The following is a 16,998-nucleotide window of genomic DNA, read 5'->3' on the forward strand; positions in this document are numbered from 1 at the left end:
AAAGCTCAATTATAAATTAATGTGAGATCCTGACAATATCAGATACTGAGTTGTGATTTTACTATATCATAACTTAATATTATCTGTTTTTTTCACTTAGTCCCATTCAATCGAATGGGAAAGTAGTCTCAGACTTTTGGACAAATACCATATGCATGGTATGTCTGATGTAAATAGTATAGTTATGGTTCTGTTAGTGATGTAAGATATATATGCATGTATTCTTTGTTCTAAGTATTGCTGTATCACACAGCCATATATATTACCAAGGAAGATAGACTGATAAAAGCAGACAGGTAGCCTAGGTAAACCCATGCTCTCATTCCAGTGACATTCTACTTCGCTCAGAAAGTAAGCATGGCCACCAAGACAAAATGTTCGCCTGAGATAGGGGAACCAATCACAGAACGGGGAGGTGGGTTCAAGGCGATGACGATAACCGTTTGAAGCAGCAGTAGATTGTGTGCTAAATAAATTGGAAGGCAAGTTCATTTTGAAAATAGAACAAAAATGTACGCTACATGATTTTCCCTTCATAAAAAGGATGTGTTCGTGCAGCTCCCTACAGGCTCTGAATACGTCATCGTCTATCGTTGATATGATTGGCTGTAAGTTTGTCCAGTAACGTACAGAAGCATTTGATCGACATTCATTGATCCCGCCTTAAATAAGAGGAAATGAACAGCTCCTCACCAGACCCTACCTCAATCTCACATGAGATTGAGACGCAGCCTGATGTTAGCCAGGCTAGCAGATACGTAGATAAACGTCTTGACTAATGCTTAACAGTTGCTCCAGAAACTCTATTCTTATTCCTCAGTTTCCTCCTCCATTACAGTATCCGTCAGGTCTAGTGTTTCAGAGACATCTGCTTCATGCCCAGCCATGTGTGTGTGTGTGTGTGTGTGTGTGTGTGTGTGTGTGTGTGTGTGTGTGTGTGTGTGTGTGTGTGTGTCTGTGTGTGTGTGTGTGTGTGTGTGTGTGTGTGCATACATGTGTGCACACAAGGGAAGAAGGCTGAGTCTAATTGCGCTGGCCCATCTGCTGATTCTGGAAAACAGGCTTGCATCTCACAGACACAAATAACGCAGACAAAAATACACAAGCACAGACAAACGCACTACACACACGCCACAAGTGCTTGCCTCAAAGCCTTCAACTTGGACCCTGGACAATCTGCACCCATTCTCTGGCAGCTGTGTGGACGGCATTGACTGGCATGGTTTACAATATGGACTCCATTGTCTTAAAACAAAGGCCTTTCCACTCAAAGCAAAGGTCACATTATAGGACAATACACTTGTATTCATGGGGGGTGGTGACAGGGGGCAAAGGAGGGCTTGTTTGCGAGATCAAGTAAAATTTGTATAAGGGCTGCTAGAATTGGTAATTGAATTACTTTAATATTTTGATACAATTATTTTATTTATTGAAATGACTTGAAAAGAATACTATCTCTTGTTTTTATCCTGGACTTTATTAAAGGGAGCAAAAGCATTCGTCACCACCAGTTTCTCACCTAGTTTTCAGTTACATTTACGTCCACATGTGTCCACATCTGCTCGTGTCTCCCTGCATATGTGTACCGTACTGTACTACCGAGTGACTCACATTTCATGTAATCATTGTTTAACCAATGAAACTCATACAGATTGTATTTCAGTCTGCAGCCTCATTGGTAATGTAGCAAATTAAGGTTATGTGTTTGTGCGTGCAAAGCGGGAAACACCTGTTTCACAGAGAGAGAGGGGAAAAAAACACATCCTCCATGTGAAGACTGATATATCCCCTTTCCTGTTGTTCTTTCTTTTCTTTCATTGTTTCAGTGAAATAAAGACGAAATACAGCCTTGATATCACAGAATTAGATTTCAAAGCAAGCATTCATAGTCATACTGTATGAGAGTCAAGGAAGGAAAGCATGTGGTGTGACACTCACTGGACAGGAAATGCATTAAAATGGACACACAAACTCACATACACCACACACACACACATATCAGACCATGGTCACTTCTGGGGGACATTACATAGACTTACATTCATTTCCTAGAGACCTATCCTACCCCTAACCTTAACCATTGACTCAGAAATCAGTTTTTTCCCAATCAGGAACACAGCTGTTCTCCCCAGTAGGACAAACCGTCCTTGGTTTCCTGGTCCTAAGTCTGAAATTTGTCCCCAAACATAGCCTATGACATCCTATGAGGTTATATCATTGTGTAAATAAATTAAGAAAATACAAATAATGTATGAATAAGTAGTAAAACCTAAAATTGTAAAAACTAAAAACATAATAAATCACACTGACACAACCTCTATTGCAAAAACAATAAAAAAATTAAAAAATTCCAAACAAGTCAACCTGATATTTTGAAATGATTTGTCCAATGCGTCCTTGTGTATTTCTTTCACCATTTTACTCAAGTGTTACGAGACATCAGTAAAATAACCTTGGCTAATAAATAGATAAAACTAAGCTAACAACATAGCAACCCACACAGACACAGAGAGAAAGAGAGAGAGAGAGAGAGAGAGAGAGAGAGAGAGAGAGAGAGAGAGAGAGAGAGAGAGAGAGAGAGAGAGAGAGAGAGAGAGAGAGAGAGAGAGAGAGAGAGAGAGAGAGAGAGAGAGAGAGAGAGAGAGAGAGAGAGCACCCTTTTTCACATTACCCTCAGCCAATTCAATCAATAAAGAATAGGATACCACATGAAAACATGGCCTCAGGGTTTTTATACAGCAAAGATGCAACATATTTCTCCTCCTGGTGAAAAACTGATATCAGCTGAGATACTCTGAATAGCTGTCAATACCCGGGAACTACGCCCTCCTTTATCGTCAATAAATTGAATGTGCAATTCATCAGCCCAACTCTAGGAGACAGTATTTCTAATTAAAAAGGAGCTCGTAAATTTGACATTTTACAGGCCCGGCTCAGCTTGTAAATACTCTGTAAATAAGTAACAGTGAGTGGCTTCATGGGCAGATGAAGGTCTGGGTTTGTGCTTTAACTCCTGTTGATGCCTTCAAGGAACAGCAGGCTGATTGAAATTAATTCAATATCTGTGTTGCTTGGTACTCTGTTTTATTCTCCCCAGGGCTGCCAGAACACATTGGGTATGTTTATATGCACATTAGTATCCTGGCTTTTGAGTCTGGTCATGGTTTTGATCATATTCGGGGTGTAGCATTTTCATGGAACGTGAGAAAACTGATCATTCATATCCCCTGTACACATCATCATAACACTGTCCAGGTTTCTGATCATCTGAGTACCGCTGTGACTTTGTTCTTTAACACCTCTGCCACTCACTTCTCTACAGACAGAGTTACCCCTAACAGTTGACAATGAACACACTGAATTTGGTCTCTGGATGTCGGAGCTCTACGGGATTCAGCCTCTCTATGTATCACCACTGGTGATTCACCAGTAATGGAGAACAAGAGCAACAGAACAATTTATGATCTGCATTATATTACTGAAGTCAGACATTTCACCTTGCTGATCATTATACCATAATATTCCATCATATTTCTACTTTGGTAGACAGACTACTAAGTAACTTAAGTTAATAACTAGGGCTGTCAAAGTTAATGTTAATAACGTGTTAAGGGAATGTGCCCGTTAATCATGCGTTAGAAAAATTAACGCACGATTAACGGGCACATTCTGTTAGACCCTTGTCCTAGCCTGTAGTTTGGAAATAAGACAGCGATGCAGCAGTAACGTTCTGGATAACAAGCAGAGTCTCAAATACCACTCCAACATACAGCTGATACAGAGAGACGTCCTGCCACTCGCCAAAGGTGTGTGCATGAGCGTGTGTGTGTGTGCGTGTGTGTGCGTGTGTGTGTGTGTGTGTGTGTGTGTTTGTGTGTGAATGGGTGAGTGAATGTAACTAGTTCCTAACTGATATCATAACTGACAGCATGCATTGAAGCATGCAGTATTTCATTATTCTGGATTGTTTCAATAATAATAAACATACATTTGCATAAAGCCAGCATATGTATCCACTTAATAGCAGTTTTAAAAACATGTGCGATTAATTGTAATTAATTAAGAGTTAACTCATGACAATCATTAATAGCGATTAAATATTTTAATCGATTGACAGATCTATCGATAATAAAACCTAAACACATAGTAGAGAATGACTATAAACCTGAATAAGGTGTTTACATGCCAATGTTTCCTGTTAAGAGAGCTTATCCAGGTTTCCTGAAACAAGGATAGTGCTTACATGCCCAAGATACTCTTAAAACCTGTTTATGGTTAGAATATTTGTGCAGATGTAAACACACTCGCTGTCTTTACACTACCTATTCTATTCTATTCTATTCTATTCTACTCTCACATGTTGCAATCATTGCATATTGCATGATATTTCGTATTCTTTTTGAAGCTCGCTGGGTCATATCTGATTGGATTAGCAGTTTGAGAGGACACATTTGTTGGGCCAATTAATTACTTTGTGGCACAGATGGAACCCTGAGATCTCCAGGGAGAAAGATGGGTCATATTTGGGTTCTAAAAAACAATGTGTACTGTATAGTCTGCAAAAAAAAACCCAAAAAACACACCAGGTGTGTGTATATATTTGCACGACTATCCCCCAGGCATGTGCTGTAAATAAAACACCAGGGTCAATCGTAAGGTTAGTGTGTGTATTGATGGCATTCTGAGTCAACATCCACATTAAAATATTTTAAAATGATCATGGGGTGAAATGCTGTGTGTTTAAATATACAAGCACACGTATACAGGCATATTCTTACCTGTTTATGGTGTACTTTGCTTTGTCAAAGTGAAATGAAGCCCCAGAGAATCACATCTCAATGGCAGCTGGACATCCTGGTCCTGGAGGGACGGAGAGAGGGAGAGAAAGAGAGAGGGGATACAGCGAGAAAGGGAGGCAGAAAGGCAAACAGAGAGAGAGAGAGAGAGAGAGAGAGAGAGAGAGGAGGAGAAAAAGCAAAAAGAGAGGGGGAGAGTGGGGGGTTATTGAAGCTCACTGAACTGAAGTCTCTGTCATTTTTCACAATAGAGACAGATAGCCATAATATGTAGTGAATGTGGGGTGCAATGTGGATAATGGCCCCCCTCCAGATTGTGTGAACAGCCGTAACCCACTCAAACACAAGAACCAGACAGTGCACAAGCCACTTTTGCTCGTGATTGCTTGTTTAGTGTTTGTGTGTGCATGTGTGCGTGCGCACGTGCATGCTCTGCCACATAACGACCTCTTAAGTGTCAGAGTATCAAAGTCTATAATGGTCTATCTTTGTGCTCTCTGGCAGTTTACAGCTAAAGCTCTCTCATGCCATGATAACTGGTTTATATGGGTGCCATTTCACTGCCAAATGCCAGAGACACTTTTCAGAAAGGGAAATTGTTAGCTCTGTTACTAGAATACAGTGGCAGTTATTCACAGTTAGAATGTCTCATATCTTTTTTCTATCTGTGCCTTGTCTCCATTCCCCATCTCCCTCTGCATCTTCCCCTGTTTTCCATCACTATGTACTTTTTTACAGTATTGCAACCTCTCTCTCTCTTTCTCTCCTTGGCTATCTTTTCTGTTTTCTGTTTTTGAAAGACCATCTCTGTCTCCCTTTTTCTCTTTCTCCTGTTCTCTCTTTACCCCCACTCTTTCCCCCCAACCAGCCTCATCTAACCAGGGTCAATCTTAATGTGAGTGTGGGTACTGTGTCTGACATTACGTGTGGGTTTGTGTGTGCTCCTGTTGGCATGAAAACTGCTGGAGTAGGTGTGCGTGCGTGTGTGTGTGTGTGTGTGTGTGTGTGTGTGTGTGTGTGTGTGTGCAGTGTTTTTTTTTTTGCTGTTTACTTGGAGGGCTGATGATGCCTTGAATGATCTCTTCCAGAATCTCTGTCTGCGTGCCATGCAAGATTTTCTCACACACACACACACACACACACACACACACACACACACACACACACACAAACATATCCATACAGAGTGTCAGGGCCTGGACCTTTGTGGAGCTCTTCGACAGAGCTGTGCAGTAATTGGGTCTATTAGCCAGTACAGGAGGCCGTGAGCAATATCTCTATGGCTGGATGGGCAGATACTGCAACAAAAGATGGATACACTGTACAGTGTTTGTGTACATGTGTGTGCTTGCATGTATTTGTGTGCATGCATGTGATTAAGTGTATACCCCCGATGATATGTCTGTATGCATGCACTAAAATGCATGAATAAATTGCCAGAGGCAACAGATCATTGGCAAGAAGTTAGGCACTATAAGCTCTCCCACCTACAGAACCTTCATTCATGTCTCGTCTGCTTCCCTCAGAACACAGTATACATTGTTCACACTGAACTGGTCAACAATGGAGGTATCAATGAATGGGGAATGGAGGAAGAGAGCTGGAAAAGAAACAGGTTTAGATTGAAAAGTGGTGAAGGAACAGGTTTGTATAAGGAGTGGAACAAGGTGTGGAATTAGGACTCATTTATGTAAACAAGTGAAAAACAAGAAAGGGGAGATTAAAGATGCAGCCATTACAAATGTTCATGCATATATTGCTTTGTTCCATCCTCGAAGAGGATTTCTTCATTAAATCCTAATTTTGTTCTCTTTGCTACTGTCAGAAGGCACAGGTTAACGTTAGGGAACCATGCAGGGCCAGGGACAGCTTTTGGATAAAACAATTATTTTGTTTGACAAGGTTCAGTGCCAATGCAAGAAGTAGTGTGTCATATGAGTAGTATGTGGCAAGACAGAAATACAGATTGGGGGATGGACTCAAGGTATATCTTGCCAAAGACTGTTTACATGCGCCACCGCATTTAATCAGAACAGATGTTTTGCAGCTGTGTGACATGCTCAGATTGATGTAAACATCATGGATTGTCCAAAGATTGAGATCTGTCAACTGATTAGCACAGTAGTTGCTGTTGTTTATGGTCTACCCCAGTTTTGTTCATTTTTTCATGGACTTTTTTGAACAGTTCAGTATTGATTTTCTTCCATCTTAACGTGCGATTATGTTTAAGTCTTTTAGAGTTTGAATTAGAAACTAGCTCTCCTCTGTGGACCAGTTGCTCTACTTGGAAGTCGCTATTTCTACAAGTGAGGAAACGTCATTGCGCATTTAGGCTACGTCAAGGTGGAGCATGCACAGAAAGAACACAGTGAGACAACTTTCCGTTGATCCTTTACCTTTGATCAGTTTGGGAAAAGGAATATTCTACCCCTCTGAAATAGAATGAAATTCCATTCGGTTTGGTCTGTTTATTCCGATTGAGGTGTTTACATGGAGCATTTTCATTCGGTTTGTGCTTTTAAACCAATTCTAATCCAAATATTAGGCTCCATGTAAACCCAATTTATGTCAGAAAATCTATTCTGAATTTTTGCATTATCATCCAATGTCATCGTTCTTGTGTGGTGATAGGGTTTGGGCGAGGAGTAGCTAAGCTGTACAGTTCTTCCTGTCTTCTGTTTTACTGCAGCCATTCACACTTCATTAACCATGTCAACTTTAAAATAATGTCTGTATTGATATCAACAGATACAGTGAGTCAGTTGCATCTGCATTAGCCAACTGCATCCTTCCTTACAGTCTGTGTAGCAATAATAAATATGTTCTGAGTTTTTCACACCACAGAAAAATGTGTTATTAAGCACCCAGCCAAATTTGACTGATTAAAAAAACAAAAAAAAACAAGCAGTATTTAGAGCCCTGCAACACTGGGGGCGTGTCCGCTGAAGGCGCTGAAACCCACCCCCAGCTGAGCCTTTGAACATTACAAAACTCATGCCTCTCTTAAAAACTATATACACAATTTAAAATAGGCCTTGCTTGTGGGTGTAAACCAAGCAACATAGATAATATTTCAAAAAAGTAATGTAAAGTAATTCTAGGAGACACTGTTTAGGTTGGCACCTATTTTGTAGGCAAAAGTTCACTTGATACAGAAAAAAAATTAACTTCAATTAGTAGTTATCAAGCGATCTATCACCAATCACCATTATGTTAAATCATCAAAAGTTGGTGTCAACGTTACTCACTTGTTTATAAAGCATGGGGCTGGATGTTGAAGATGCAGGAGTATGTCTGTAGTGACGGAGAAGACACCGTGTAGCCTCTGTGACACAGCCTGAGGCAGCAAGGTTAAGACTGAAGAGGGAGGCTAAGGGGGCCGCTACATAGGTGCAGCTTCCCAGGTATATCTTCTCAGTGGACTAGAGCTTTAACACCGACTCTAACCATCAACAGACGCTTCAGTTGAGTTTAAAATAACTTCTTGAGCGCCATAATTGACAAAAATGGCCCCATTCACCAGTAACAACTAATATTATGACACCTGGCTGTTACATCTTCGGTGGATACAATGGCTACTTGGTAAGACCAGAGTGGCATGGAGGGACTGTGCATTTATATTGACAAAGCTTGGTGCATGGACAATGCCATGATCTAGAGGCTCTGCTCTGCTAACCTAGAATATGTCATAGTTAAGTGTAGTTTATATCTATTGTTGTGACTGCAGCACACATCAAGACGTTAATACTTAACTGAAAGTAGTGTAGGCTGCCTCCAGCAAACAATAGATCATACAACCAGCCAGTCAGTGGCAATTTTTGACTTTTTAAATTTGATCTAAGCACCCCTAAAAATAAGTGAAAATGATTTTAAACAACTTTAATTATTTTTGTGAGCCTGTCTGTCAGAGATGGGACAAACACTTATTCTACAGGTTCAAATGGTTTTATTTTAACAGGTCTAATGTACTTTGGATAGTTCTGTCATTAATATTGTCTTTCCCTCAGGGTTCATTAACTATCTTAAGGTCCTCTCTGTAGAAATCTGATTGATTCTGAACCATTATTATTATACATTATAGTAGACCACTCTACTATGTATTGATGTAATTCACGTTATCTGGTGAAATTAATTATTTAGCAGGGGGTTTGAACACTTGCGAGGCATTGTATGCCAAATTCTTATTAGGAGCTGAACCCCCCTAAAGGTCTGATCCTAGAATCGCCCCTTTAGCCAGTGCCAAGAGGGTGTAGTGGAGGAGTTATTGCTAGTCACCTCTGTACATCATGATGCAGCTGTTTCAGCCGTCCAAAAAATCCTTAACACAGAAATGGTGAAAACCAGTTGAATGGTCTAACTCCACAATTCAAGGTAGAATATGTAGAATGAGCAGAACAACGCCATCTAATGTCTCGAGATCGTAGTCGCAACAACCAAAAAGTAATTCCAGCAGTCGGGTTGACAGGTCCGGTGCCGGATTTTATTTTAGCTCTAACTCTGTAAATATACCACTTTATCCACATGTCTAACCTTTTTAGGTGAGAAAGTAGCCATTTAGATCCACAATGTGACGCTAATTTGTCCAAATAACATCTGCTTAAAGTTTTGTTCCTGCGAATTCGGAGCCACTCAAGTTAGCCGTAGCGAGTAACGCACTTCCGGTCATTTTCACAAAATAAAACACCCGTTTCCTTTTATTATTAAGAAAACCATAACGATAGAGTTGGTGCTTTTATTTTGAAAACAGGAAGCGAACATACCCTCGCTGTAACTGACTTGAAACCACCGAGGTACATTCATAGACTGTATATAAGAAACATTGTAACGCCAGTGGGAGTAGCAGCAATGTCTCTGCGTGTACTGCCTAATCCTAAACACCGATTGGCTTGTGTGTGGTGTCGTCAGAAGCAGAAGAGGCTCACGGTCGTAAACATCTAGTCACGTGTACTCTGAAATGGACGTGCAAGTCCGGAAATGACGTAAACGGACCGTATATGGTTTGTTATTTGTGTTATTACATTAAGTGTTGGACTAAATACATGGACATATTGAGGAAAGTATTCCGGTTTTATGAAAACGGATTTCATATTTCACAAGAATGGATACTTGGCGAGCTGTACAGAAAGTCCTGTGTCATAAGATGATCGTTGTGGATAAAGGGAAGACTTTGAAGGTATGTAGGCATTATAGCTTTTCTCACTTAGCTGAGTGGCTAGCCGAGCTAATCGCTAATACTATTACGGCTGTGAGCAACCATATAAGTCGTGAGTGGTCTTGAATGAATCAGAACAATCTAAGCTTTCCAACAATGTACGGCATGAGTATATATGTTTAAGGGTTGGTGTTTAAAACATTCAGAAGAACTTGTGGCTACCTCCTAACATCCGTCCCGTCCCGTGAACGGAACAGCGTGCGTTAAGAGGTTAATGATCAAATATCAAAATCCGAATAGCGTCAGAAAGTCAACCCACTCTCCACATTTCCATTGCTACCGTTTTGATACTTCATGGTACACAAACAAATAGCATCTCATATGAAAGCTAAGACCCTGGCGAGTTCAACAGTACCACTATTATTGCGCTAAAAACTCAGTGAACCAGCAGCATACAAAGGTAAACAACCACTTATTTACAGCGACTAACAGATATTCTGTCTTACCTTCGAAGTTTTGTGATGAAAAGTTGTACTTGAGAGCAAAAAACGCTGGTTTTAGTGAGTCCAACACGGCTCTGCTTGTTTACAACTCCATTTCACCCAGTGCCAGCCTACAGTAGCTGCACCGGAACAACAGGCAACCCTGGCAACCCGCAATTCCGGCCGCTAATTGGCTGGTACAATGTACACAGAACGTGTCAAAACGTCATTGTCGAACCCGTCAAAAAATGTTAAAAATATTAATTCAGACTAATTTTTTTTTTTTATGGAAAAGCAAGACTTTCATTCTGTACCCCTCAGAACGCCCCGTGGCTGTATTATTTTTAAAAGATATATAGCTTTTAATAAATATTCTACATATTCAACCTTTAAGTCTTTTCACATGTTTTTAGCCATTTTCCACGTGTGAAATCTCTGATTTTCCATTACACTGACTTTACTATTGTACATTTTTCATCAACCACAGTAGCTGAACACTATTTTGAGAGCAGGTCGAGATTTACGACTGGCTGAAAACATAAGAAGAGATGAAAGCAAGATTTGGATCAAATGAAGGGGAGGGCTCTTTCTGAGAAAAGAAAAAAAATGTAGCTGATTTCACATGATGGATGCCAACCATTTTCTCACAGTAAAACAATGGTGTTTTCTATTATGAGAGGCAGTGGTTGTATTGATATCCCATGTCACCTCCACTACTCATAAGCTCGCTGTATGTAATTAGGATGACTACACAGTATGCTTTCATGATGGCTTTTCATGTATTACCTTTTGTAATTACAACTTAGACAACGCCTTGTGCCATAAGACACCAGAAATTGTGTTAATGCCTGTTGGTGGAGATTTATAGCACTTCCAAACGAAGCAGTGTGTTGCGTCCCTCCTTTATAGGGTGGGGTCTCCTATCTTCATTGTAAAAACCACAATTCTCCCCCTGGGCTTCGACAGATATAAGCATGAGGAATATGGAGCAACAGTGTATGTGGTCTAGCCAGGCGTAAAATTAAAGACTCTTGTCTATGTGGCCCACATAAATCTTTGAAAGAAAGAAAGAGAGACCATGAGGATGAGGAAGGGAGGTGTGCATGAACAATCAAAAAACAGGTTGATTTGTCCGCCGATTGTGAATCGCTGAACTGTAATCAACTGTACTCAACCCCGGACAATGAGATGTTTCAATACATGGGTACAAAAACACACTCAGACACACAATCACAAAAAAAGACACACCGTAACATATATCAATCTAACCATAAAAATAGTTTATAGTAATTGCTTGACTTGGGTTTTACACAAAGATTGGTTTTAAAAGGCTAAAGATCATTTATCAAAGGTTCCAGCGCACCCTTACTCTACACTAAAGCTCCTGGTCCAATTCCCTCTCACTCTCATTTTGATACATGTGATGTATGCCGTCTCATCTATCATACATATACTGCCGGAGTAAGAGCCAATCAGATGGTTCAAAACGTACGTAAGCACACGGCTGGAAAACATGCATACAATTTCTCACATGGTTAGAAAACAGACACACGGTCCGTGTAAGTTATTGCTTCAGGCTCACAGGCCAGAGTGGTACTCATCTGTCTTGGTATGACACTATCAGGCTCCCTTGCAAAATACAGAGGTGGTAAAATGGTTTTATTGCAAAATGTGACAGATACACCAGGGACAAATTTGACGTGTGCTGATACACACCAAAAGGGGCATGGTGCTTCTCAAATGAGTTGTCCTCAGCAGAGACCAAATCACACTGTTTATTTTAGAGTCACACGTTGTGAATGTGCTAAATGTAACCTTGAAGATTTGAGCACAGTTCTCACACAGAATTATTCACTAGCCAGTCAAAGGGGATTTAACCTTAGGCAGAGTGATGTGCTATATTTACACTTAAGACAAGGCGAGTCAGTTTGATACATTGCCAGGGAAAAATACAGAACAGCACAAATGATGTAAACGTGATACATTATCAAGCCATTGATCACTACTAGCCCATATCTGTTCATATTTTTGCTCCATCAAGCATGACCATCCTCACCCTCCTTCAGCCTATCATACTGCACCATCACCTAAGCTCCAAAATCAATACTCCCTGGCACATATTCTCACCCTCAAAGACTTGGAATGAAAACGCTATTCAGTATCAATCAAGATCACAGCTGTGCCACTGAACAGGCACAATAAATGACAACATTTTTTTTTTTTAAATTTACCATCAAACGACTAGTCCCATCAAAGCAGCTTGAGTTAGATCTTTCAGACTGGTTTACGCTGAAAGGAACCAGATGAACAGAGAGTGGAAGATGTATGTAATGCAGTTAAAGTAAAAGCCCAGTAAGCAGGAAATTTAAGAGGGGCCTGGGGATGATGGTATTACAGCAGACGCTGATTGTGGACAATTTGCTGAAGAAGGAAAAGATATGGAAAATATCATTGGATGCAGCAGGCCTATGGTGTGCGAACACTTGAAAAGCAGGGAAAAGGGGCGGGGGACTGCAACAGTTTAACAGTTTGCAAGTAACAAAATGTAACAGCCGTTCATTGAACTAAACTGTACACAAAAAACAGAAATGTCATTGCAATCCAGCCAGAATTCCCCATCTATTGTCTTAGTCACTTAAGTCTACCAAAACAGTCTTTATTTGCAACAATGACTCTCTTAAACAATACTGCATTTTCAAATCCCTATGTAGTTTCCTCCATTGATAAGAAATGCTGTGCTATACCGCGGCACTGTGAGATTTATGCCCCCAGCCCTGTGATGACCTCATTGTTCATTGCCCCATAATTCAAATCTGCTCCGCTGTGTTGCATCACACTGTGTATGACTCATTTCCAAGCACCCCTTTCTCTAAACAAGCGAGGTCTCCACAGCACGCTACAGTCAACTGCACAAACAACACAGCAAAGAATTTCCCCACCGATACAGCGGAGACTGACTTAAGACTTGCACATGCACTGCTTCTCACGTACACACAGACACACACGTTCATGCAGCAACACACTGTTTAAATGGGCTGAACTGGGAGAGGGAGGGGAGGGGGTGACTGCTATTGTAAATGATTTCCTGTGGAGACCAAAATAATCGGCAGACCTTTGAGTGAGCTTCTTACAATCACTCTGGCCTTGTACACTGACTCTCCATTCAACTCCCTAATGGCACTGTGTGTGTCACTAAATATACAGCTGCAGGCAGTGTGTGTATGTGTGTGTGTGTGTTCGAGAGTTTATATGTGTGTATTAGCACACAAGTGCAAACGTGCGCGTGTGAGAGAGAGGTTGTAATTGACACACACTGCATTGATGTGTGTTTAGACGTCTTCTGTGGGAAGAAATGCATGAGCGTGTGCGTGTTTCTATTGAGTGGTGACAGCTTTGAGTGGAGAACAGGGAGGTGAAGGGCACAGAGGAGAAATGTGGACAAGACTCTGTTGACTGGACGGACAAGTGTTTATTTTCCTTATGAAAGACAGATAAGAACCACTGAGCGTGCAAGAGATTTTAAAAGAATAATGGGCTGTGGACGCACTAGCTAATATAAAAAAACTGCTGCTCAAACATGTAGTTTGGAGACAAGTGGATTTCTGGTGATATTGTCATTTTTAGAATAGAGCAGAATTACCTTTGACGTGAACACTAAAGTTAAGACTTTTTATTCTATTCCACGGCTCAGACTTTGAGTTTCAACATTTAGGGGGTTATTATGCACAGCATGGTTTCGTGCATGGTTTCATCCAAAATATACACAGTTTCAAAAAATCAATAGTGTTAGGTACTATACACCTTGCTCTGATTGTTACTGAACACCTGTGTAAAAATGACATAAACATACATTTTCAAAGCCTCCATCACCCCACTTCAGAATAGCATTATAATAACCACTGTCTTCAATTTATCCAGCACTCTTCAAAACACTATTACAAGGTGTTTTGTTATCAATAAAGCCACAATAAATAGTATTCAATGATGACAACATAAAAGCAGGACATGAAATTAATTCAGAGCTGCCTGCTCAGCTGGTCAAAGCAATATTAATAAAAGCCACTCTTAAAAAAAAGAAGAAGAACATTATTGTGAGATGCGACATTGATTTGACCCACCTAAGCCCCTGAGATTGATCACTTCGAGCCAAAGCACATATGCCAGCCAATATCATATGTTTATAATTGTTATTTTAAGGACAGTGGAGGCTTTATGATATTCAATATTCATTCTTTTAAGTATGTTTTAAAGTACCAAGAAAAACTGTTATTATGTAGGAGCCAAAGCTGTTATCACATCAGCACAATTTTAATATCCAATGGCTATGGGGTAATTTCAGAATGGATTTACACTGATTGATTTCTCAATCATTTTTATCCCATGTGATCACAAACCAAGGTCCTTAGGCTTGTCTAATTTAGCTGTTCCAAGACTTTGATTAAAAACAAGATGCAATCAAATCTTTGAGAAAGTTTTTACCTTGTTCGACAGAGTATTTGCTTTAATTATTAATATAGTAGTAGTAATAGTAATAGTAATATTTTCATTATCGATATATCCGCAGATTTTGCTCCCAATGGATTGATTAATGTATATATGAAATGTCAGAAAATGCTATCATGGTTTCTGGAAGCTTAAAGTGACATCTTTAAAGGGCTTCAAAGCCCAAAAATGTTCACTTTACCATCACATTAGCCGAGCAGCAAATTCTCAAAATTAAGAAGCTGCAACTATGTTATGTATTGTATTGTTGATTAAAAAAATACTTAAATGATTAATCAAAATAGCTGCTGATTTTCATTTTCAATCAATTAACTAATTATTTTAGTTCAGATTATTAGACCTTGAGTGAACTTCAATACCAGTGGCTGATCCAGCATCACAGCCCTGCAGATGTTTACTGTATGATTCCATTGTACTGATTAACAATATGATAACCACAGAGCACGACATAAAAAGGCCAGTTAAGAGACAGCATGAGCAGTCAGGCCAAAAGTGTACATTTCCACCAATCTGCCCAAAAATGCAGACAGATAATAGGATGCGGTGGTTCGAGCAGAAAGCCTTCTAACAGTTCCATATTTAGGCAGAGTAAGACATCTGTCTCTGGAGGGCTATTCTAGTCGAGGCCATAGGAGCAATGAGTCAGTGAATGCCCTGAAATCTGACAGCCAGTCGTCTACTACTGGTTTTCCTTTTTCCCAAGCACATATCTAATCAGGTAGCAAAGTAACGCCGTACTCTTCTCGCATGGAATGAACCTCTAATAGGGTTGAATGATATCGGAGGCGAGTTTCACACATTAAGAGAGGTGAACTGAGCTGATAGCTCCAGTCGATGGTGAAAAATGCAAGGAGCCGGGGTTAGTCTTTGAGGGAAGGAAAGGCTAGGAGGAAGGATATGTTAACACATGACCGAGTGCTTTAGGTGGATGAGGAAGATGGGCATGGATCTGGCCTCATTATTTCAATATGGGAGAGAGATGTCGTCTAGCGCAGGGAAAAAAAAGGGCTTTTGAATTAGGTTAAACTCTGCACACAAAGTGGGGTTGAGACTAGGAATGTGAATCATCATCGCATTAGGAAATAAAGCACTGAAATTCAACAGCTTTGCTTTCATTGAAACTTAATATTATTATTGCAGCATTAAGATTTGTTGTTTTTTTCACAGCTTAAGCCACTAGACTGTCAGTTTATGTATGCAGGAAGGTTGGTTGTCTCTGTGAGCACAATAAACACTACCTTCTGTTTATCTACAAGGCTCTGACACAGACCTTTACCTCGCCATGCATAAATTAACTAAATAGAGGATTGGATCCAAGGAAACTGCAAATTCTTTAGGAAAAGCTTGTTAAAATGGTTCTGGGGAAATCAGCCCTTAGGTTCTGTGTGCCCATTAAACAGAATTAATTGCAAAAGTGTTGAAGTTAGACTCTCTAATAACCTTTGACGATGGAAATAGACTCTCCAGTAACAAGCATAGTTACACTTGTTACAACACTGATTATTCGCCTGCTCATCTTAATATTCAAGCGTGTATATGTCTGTTATTTTCTGTCTGCAATAGATCACGTTGACTGCCAAGGTTTATTTTCATTATCTGGAGGTTTCAATATGAACGCGAGATGTTTAACACACGATCCTTTATTCCAATTACAGGCTGCTTCCATTACAGGGCTGGATATTGTTATTGGAGCCACCCAAAGCTAAGACAAATACATTAACTGCTCTAAACAAAGAAAGTCAACCATCAGTCAATGAAGCAGAACAATCCGAATTAGCACAACCATCCTAATTTGCACCCTGTTGTACCCTGGCAAGGAGCTTTGTCTTTCTTGTGCATCATAACAAGTGGAATGAATCAGTGACCTAATTAAAGGAGGACAGACAGACCAACAGTCAGCAGATTGCTTGATTGCTGCTGTTGCATATTATTCAGCTTCAGGTGGTCCGACAACATCGGCGCTGTCATCAGGGTGCAGAACGTGACCCAAGATGCTCTTTGACATGCCTAGCATTCATGGTGTGAAGTCTGACAAACAGCCCGTGGCTCTCTCTGGAGAGGCTAT

Source organism: Scomber japonicus, chromosome 2 (genome assembly GCF_027409825.1).
Source record: "Scomber japonicus isolate fScoJap1 chromosome 2, fScoJap1.pri, whole genome shotgun sequence".
Taxonomy (NCBI): domain Eukaryota; kingdom Metazoa; phylum Chordata; class Actinopteri; order Scombriformes; family Scombridae; genus Scomber; species Scomber japonicus.